This window comes from Rattus norvegicus, chromosome 16, assembly GCF_036323735.1.
Source record: "Rattus norvegicus strain BN/NHsdMcwi chromosome 16, GRCr8, whole genome shotgun sequence".
Taxonomy (NCBI): Eukaryota; Metazoa; Chordata; class Mammalia; order Rodentia; family Muridae; genus Rattus; species Rattus norvegicus.
In genome coordinates this window covers 65,166,482-65,173,345 of record NC_086034.1, presented here as the reverse complement: position 1 = coordinate 65,173,345, position 6,864 = coordinate 65,166,482, and positions in this window count along the sequence as shown.

Genomic DNA, 6,864 nt, shown 5'->3' with positions numbered 1-6,864 from the left:
TTTTTCGGAGCTGGGGACCGAACCCAGGGCCTTGCGCTTGCTAGGCAAGCGCTCTACCACTGAGCTAAATCCCCAACCTCCCAATCAAATTTATTTACACTTTGTATTTTTTTTTTTTGTAAGGATCAAACTCAGGGCCTCACACACCGTAAACAGTACTCTACCACTCACCTACCTACGCCCTAGCCCTCAACGGTAATTTTAAAAAGATATTTGTCTTTATGAAGCCTATCTAAAGCATTCGGCATCAGGTGATCACGCTGCGTTAGGCTACGCAACGTCAAACTCAATTACATAGCAACAGTGACACCCACAACTCCCACAATCCTGTTGGGTCACACAGCTGAGACTCGATTAAGTATGCAATGGAGCCGATGGGAGCAAAAGTTCAACAGTGTTCAGTAAATAGCTCACACAGTTTGGAGAGCAGGGAGAACCAGTGTGTGGTCTGCAGCTAAGGGGACACCTGAGAGCCCCTATGGTGGCAGCAGCGTAGGTGGGTGGGTGGGGCCTGTGCCCGGCTGTTCCCAGACAGTCTTCTGCCAATTGAGTCTCAATGATTTTATTTGTGTGTTTTATACATTTGTGTGTGTGTGTATGTGTGTGTGTGTGTGTGTGTGTGTGTGTGTGTGTGTGTGTGTGTGTGTGTCAGAGCCACAGTGCGCATGTGGAGGCAGAGAACAAGTTGTCCGCTCTCTCCTTCCCTCCCTGGGTTCCAGTGATGGTTCACAGGGTACAGATTTGACAACAGACCCCTTTGCCTGCTGAGCCACTGTCCTGGCCCAGGTCTTTTAATTTTTACAATTATATAAAGTATCAGGGTATAGAAAGTGACATAAGGCTTGAAAATCTTTCGAGTAATGCTACCATTTATTTATTTGCTCTCTTTCTCTCTCTCTCCCTCTCTCTCTCTCTCTCTCTCTCTCTCTCTCTCTCTCTTTTCTTTTAGACAGGGTCTTACATAACCGGGCTGGCCTCAGACTACTGATTTTCCCGCCCCTGCCTACCAAGTAGTGACACCACAGGCATGCACACACCCCCCAGCCCCATCATACATTTTAAAACAAAGCCTCACATCTGGGCTTTACAATTGATTTCCCTGATTTCTTGGATCGTTAGAAACATCCTAACGGCTCGTTATATTAATGTAAATCATAGCAAGGCTTGCTTGCTTAGATGTGGTAGGTCCTTTGTACAGTAAATTAACTTATGAGTATCTAATGAGCATATAATTACGGCTTACTTCGAATAAGTGCTGTGTCTGAAACTTCTCATCAGTGTAATTGACGAGGAGGTTGTTTAGCAATGGGTGGACACCACTGTGTCGACAATAATTCATTCCCAGCCTTCCTTTCTCCCTAGAAACGTCATCCTAGAGGCTGGGCTACAGCAAGGCTGTGGTAGGGTGCTTGCTTAGCATGGCTAAGGCCCTGGAATCAGACACAAGCGCCAGCTGGAGAGATGGCTCAGTGGTTAAGAGCACTGACTGCTCTTCCAGAGGTCCTGAGTTCAAATCCCAGCAACCACATGGTGGCTCACCACCATCTGTAATGAGACCTGATGCCCTCTTCTGGTGTGTCTGAAGACAGCTATGGTGTATTTATATATAATAAATAAATAAATCTTTAAAAAAAAGACTTTGGATTTGGCACAATGTCCAGGAATAAGCAGAAATATGTGGGTGAACTTCACATGCCAGGAAGTGGAAGACGTGTATTTCGTGTGTCCTTCACGCAGTTCTCAGAAGTGTCCTAGTTAGGCATCTCTCACCAGAGTTAGCCAGAGCCAGGCTGACTCCATGACAGGCTGCAAACTGGCAGTTTGGCTGATTAGGCCTAAGTTTTTGTTTCCCAGCAATGAGAACCTGGATCCAGGAATCTGTGGTCAGCCAACCACAGCCGTGGGCAGTCAATCCAAGGACACCTTGTCATCTGGCCCGAAGCAAGAATAGGTAGCCAGAATGAGTAAGCGACCATGCCGCGAAGGAGAGCCCAACCAATTACAGAATCAGTCAGACCGCTGAGAAAGCGCTAACTAATCAAGGTAAAAAAGGACACACACCTCCCCGGGATTCCTGGAACTGCCCGTGAGAGCTGACCTTGCGAGTCTGGAGTATCTTGTGTTATGATCCTCACACCCTTACAATGTGAACTCTGGGTAAGTCAAGTCATCCAGGGACTTACCAGGAGCAGCTCTCAGAGAGGAGGACGAGATCAATTTGAGGAAGGATGGGAACCAAGGATAGTACATGAAGCTTTTTCTACAGAACTCAGACGTTGGCTCTCCAAGATACTCAGTCATAGGATTCAATGGCTACCCAGTGTTTCTGAGTGTGTCTGGCTTGACATTCACAGTTACGGGAAGGAAGTGTCTGATTTTTGGGGATTGATTCGTACTTGTGAAATGGAATGCTATGCAGGACAACTTCCTTAGAAGAACAGGAATTAGAGAAACAGTTGTCTGATGAATGTCACCAGAAGAAAGAGAGGAAAGGTTGCTGGCCAGGTAGCAGCATCCAATGTCCTCTAGACAGGTTTTGGGTTTCCAGAAATCTCTCCAAAAGGTGCAACGGTCTGTTTCCCCTAATCTCTATTTCTGGAAGATTCATTGCCCCTGATCCTCTAATATAGGCCTGCACTGTGGTTCAAGAAGCATTCGGCAGTAAAACTGATGCCAACCAAGATGAATGGTCTCATTTAGGGATGAATTCTTGGCTCTGGAAATCATATCTTAATGCCTGATATATAAAGAGGCATGAGTAATGTAAATTGGTGCTGTTGACATTACATGCACATGTGAGGGGAAAGTTGCTTGGTGTTCCTACAGGCAAGCTCTCTTGTTGCAGAGGGCCATTTAGAGCAAAGTTTGCTGGGTATAAAAGTGAGTAGGAGCCATAATGGTGATATATACCTGTGGAGGGCTAAAGCAGTAGAGTACTTAGTTTGAGGCCAGTCTGTCCAGAGACTCTGTCTTAGTTACTGTTCTTTTCCTGTAAAGAGACACCATGACCTTGGGAACTCTTATAAAGGACATTTAATTCAGGCTGGCTTACAGTTTCAAAGGTTCAGTCCATTATCATCATTGTGGGAAACATGGTGGCATGCAGGTAGATGCAGTGCTGGAGAAGGAACTGAGTGTTCTACATCCTGATCAGCATGCAGTAGGGAGAGAGAGAGAGAGAGAGAGAGAGAGAGAGAGAGAGAGAGAGAGAGACTGACTGGACCTGGCTTGAGCTTCTGAAAAATTCAATGTCTCTCCCCAACCCCCATAGTGGTACATTTCCTCCAACAAAGCCACACCTGCTCCAACAAGGCCACACCTCCTAATAGTAACACATTCCCTATAGACCAAGCATTCATACACATGAATCTATGGTGGCCATTCCTATTTAAATCACCACAAATGACCAAAGCAACTCTTAGAGAAGAAAGTGTTTAAATGGGGGCTTGCTTACAATTTCAGAGGGTTCGTCCATTTTCATCATGGCAGGAAGCAGACAGACATGGTGCTAAAGCAGTAGCTGATTGGTTTACATCCTGCTTCATAGGCATCAGACAAAGAGAGAGTCTAGCATGGACTTTTGAAACTTCAAAGCCCATCCCCAGGAATGTACCTCCTCCAACAGGGTCAAGGCTCTTAACCCTTCCCAAACAGTCCATCAGCTGGGGACTAAGCATGCAAAGATATGAACCTATGTGGGTCATTCTCATGCAAACCACAGAGCCTGTGTCAAAACACATATCAAAATGAATGGACCAGGTCTACCTTTGTCTTTGAGGAAGGGTGAGGCATATGTGATATGGTTAACTTTGAGGTCTGCTACTTTCAAATACCCTGAAGGCTCAAGAGGAGCTCTTTGTCTCCACGAAAAGTAGAACTCTGCCCTCTGGGCATGATGTGGTTGTTGCCTTTTTGAAATCAGAACAGCTGTGATTACCTGAACACAAAACCCTCACAAGACTGGGACCCATTGGCATTCCCTCACAGAGAAGAAGGGGGACCTATAAGGGAGGGCGCTAGACTCATAAGGCCTTACTCCTTCCACTCCCACCCCTGGGAAGATATATAGGCAGTTGCTGGAAGACAAGAGATTTTCTTCAGGGGTATAGCTGCTCATAAGTTGCACATCTTCCCGTAGGTAACCCTTCACTCATGTTCAAAGAGACAAGTCCATGTCTCAGTAATGGACATGCACAATGCATGCCTTAGTTAGGGTTTTACTGCTGTGAACAGACACCATGACCAAGGCAAGTCTTTGTCCCCAAACCTCCAGTCTAGCAAACACCAGCTCAGGGTTTACAGTGTGATCAAATATCCTGAAACATAAACCTCTCCTTGAAGGGTGGGATTTTTTTTATGTTTTTGTTTTTGTTTTTTGTTTGTTTGTTGAGGTTTTGTTTGGTTGTTTGGGTTTTGTTTTGTTTTTGTTTTTGTTTCTGTTTCTGTTTTTGTTTTTGAGACAAGATCTCTTTGTATAACCTTGACTGGCCAGGAACTCACTATACAGACCATAATAGCCTGGAATTCAAAGATCTACCTACTCTGCCTACTGAGTGCTGGGATAAAAGTCGTGTGCTACCACACCTGACTGGTTTTATTTTTAAATTACACAAACAAACCAATCAAACTTCTCAGGAGGATCCTGAAAGTGAGGAATGGTTGTTATAGCATGCATTCTGAGATAACAGACAGACCTATTTCAAGCAACGAAGCAATGACATAAAGGAATCTTGCTAGCAACCTAATCTAATGGGTTGAGCAACTGAGACAACATACACACACACACACACACACACACACACACACACACACGGATACACACACACAGAGACATACACATAGACACACACAGACATACACACACACAGAGACACACACACAACACACACAGACACACACACACAGACATACACAGACACACACACAGACACACACACAGACACACACAGACACACACAGACACACACACACAGACACACACAGACACACACACACAAAACAAATCAACCCAGAGTTTAAGGGAACAAGATGTCAGCAGAAGTGAAAAGAACTGAGAACAAGAACTTGAAGATTGTTTGCTTCTGCCCTGAAAGAGCAACATAAACCCCATTTGTCTCCATTTAAGGACCAGGCCTGATTTCAATAAAGGTCATAGGCACCAGTTTCAGGAAAAGACCATAAATCCCAGAAACTAACTCATATGACACCAGCTCTAGGAATAGACCATCACATCCAGGACAAGATGATAAACCCCCCTGGGGATAACCACAAAAATGAACTATCTTATCTCAGAATGGGCCATCTGCACTGGGGAGCCCTATCTCATTCTGTGTTTAAACGTCCATGACATAAGAATTCAGACCGCTGGGGTAGGTCCCCATCCAGTGACCATCCAGTACCTACAGATGGAATTTTAAAGAGTCCCCTGGTTCCCTATGAGAAGCCTGGCACCTCTGTCTGGGGTTGCCATTTTAGAGAATAGTTGATGTCCTGCATGCTGGTTATTTCTGCGGAATAAACACTCTGTTTTTTGCATGCTGAGTCTGGGTTCTTCCTTCAGCAACATTTGGACCCTTACAGCTCTGGATATGTCACCTAGGCAAGTGGTCTCATGTGTGGATGGTAACTTGAACTGTTGACGGTGAAGGAGAGCCATTGCTGATCACCATGGATGAGTCAGAAGCAGCCAAAGGAAATGTTAGGAACTGGGTGAAATGGAGTTACTTTTCCTGTAAATACGGTAACTGAACCCTGGGTAGACAGGGTTGTGAGGGGCATCAATTTTGAACCTATGAAGGGCCCAAGTGAGCTAGTTGAACTCAGTAGAGGCTTATTTCCTCAGTAGAGGCATGGGGCTGGAGGAAATGCCTTCACACAGCATCAAGGAGCCAAGCTCCCTGGGACTTTTCCTTTTACTAGTCTTTCGAAGGTTGGTTTCCGGTGTGGCTTGTCAGTCGATTCAAACTGTGTGACAACTGCTTCTAGCGTTTCTAGTGTCACATTTGTGTTCCAAACAGTTTGAAGTATGAGTACTATCTGTATCAGGAAACAAAGCCCTTGCCAGAAATCTCCAACGTGCTTCTGCTTATGTGAAAGTCGTGTGTCACATAGACATCCTAGCACAAGGAACTGACAAACAAGCATTCTGGATGGACACACCATCTAGATCAGTGGTTTGCTACCTGTGGGTTAAGACCCTTTTGGGGGCAGGGGACACATATCAGATATTCTACATATGAGATATTTACATTAGGATTCATAACAGAAGCAAAATTATAGTTATGAAGTAGCAATGAAAATAATTTTATGCTTGGGGGTCATAACAACATGAGGAATATGTGACATGTTGGAAAAGGTCACAGCATTAGGAAGGTTGAGAGCCACTAATCTTGATGCACACATCATCAACCTGAGTGAAATTTGAAAAGCAAGGGAAGGCGGGACTGGTTGGGGAGGTAACCTATGGGCTACATAGAAGGATATTGTCAGAGCCTGCAGCAGTGGGGGCTCACATCTTTAATCCCAGCACTTGGGAGGCAGAGGCAGGCCAACCTGGTCTACAGAATGTTGAGGTTTTGTCTTTTACTGTGTTGTAATGCTAAGTGTAGGCCCCCAAGACTTGGAGTCTGCACATAGGCCCTGTAACCCTGCCCCAAGTTAAGTCTGACTGGTGAATAAAGATGCCAATAGCCAATAGCTGAATAGAGGAGACATAGGTGGAGTTTAAGGTTTCGTGGGCTTAGGGGGAGAGAGCTACAAGGAAGAAGGTGGTGCAGGAGAGGAGGCAGGAGAAGCCACCATGTGTTAAGGGTCAAGAGAGAGTGGCCCTGAGGGCTGCCCAGTTGGAACTAAGAGCAGCCCAGA